Source organism: Dichomitus squalens (genome assembly GCF_000275845.1).
Source record: "Dichomitus squalens LYAD-421 SS1 unplaced genomic scaffold DICSQscaffold_65, whole genome shotgun sequence".
Classification (NCBI taxonomy): domain Eukaryota; kingdom Fungi; phylum Basidiomycota; class Agaricomycetes; order Polyporales; family Polyporaceae; genus Dichomitus; species Dichomitus squalens.
In genome coordinates, this window is record NW_006766947.1 from 116,638 (window position 1) to 117,886 (window position 1,249).

The following is a 1,249-nucleotide window of genomic DNA, read 5'->3' on the forward strand; positions in this document are numbered from 1 at the left end:
TGGTCGCGCATTTGACATGTTGCAGCGTTCCAGTACTTTCTCCAAATAGGCGCATTGATCCAAGTGGATACTGCTGCCTTTGCGCACGATTCGCATACGCAGAAATTCCTTTGCGTCGCCGAGATCGCGGCATTCCCACTTGCGCATGAAGCGAGCTTTAAGCTGAGCTACAAGCTTCTTGTCTTTCCCACAAAAGAGAGCGTCGTCTACATAGACGATGACAACTACTAGCTGCCCATCAGATTGGCGCTTGTAGATGTACAGACCTGCATCGTTGCTGAGTCGTTTAAAACCCATCAACTGCATGGATTCAGACAGTGTTCGCCACCAAGCTAATCCTGCCTGTTTCAATCCGTAGAGAGCACGCTTAAGTCTAAAGACTTTATGCTCGGTGCCAGGTTTGCGGAAGCCCTCTGGCTGTTCCATGTAGATCTCTTCATCCAGTTTGCCATAGAGGTAGGCACTTCGCACATCGAGACCGGAGATATGCCAGTCCTCGAGGGCGGCTAGGGCAATGATGAGACGAACTGTCTCAAAACGCACGACTGGGGAGAAGATCTTGTCGAAGTCTTCGCCTTCAACTTGGGAAAAGCCCTTCGCAACAAGTCTAGCTTTCTTTCGACCGTCAGTTTTGACGTCGAAGACCCAGCGATTTTTCACGACCTTACGACCTTTCGGTCGGTTGACCAGGTCATAGACATCGCGTGCACGAAGAGCCTCTAGTTCTTCATTGCATGCGGTGATCCACTCCTTTCGCTCAGTCGTAGGTAGACTGGCGATGTCACGGAAAGTCCATTTGCGCACATTACGTGGCGGAACTTTCTCCCCCTCAATTGGTGGAATCGCTTTTGCGATCAATTTTTGAATGAGGGATGCTCCCCCTTCCCGGCATAGATCTGCCGTCTCAACCCGAGTTGAGCCACGAAGCGCATTTGTTGAACCCGGGGGGCGAAGGCCTCTCCCACGGGTGGCAACGACAGCGGATAGCCTGCAACTCACCTAGAAGGGTTGTTGGTTGTAAGAGGCTTGTTAGAGCGATGAGAGGAGATGTTCGAGTGAACTGAACTGTAGATTGGGGGTACAGAGGTCCCCTATATATACTACTGTACATCTGTGGCTACGTAGTACTATACAGTACATTCCCAGGATGCACAGTCGCACAGAGAAGCAGTGCGAACACAGCGAAGCTGTGTGTGTACCACATGAGTAGTACAGCCTCGGTTATTGCAGTAACCGGCTGTGCCGTTCC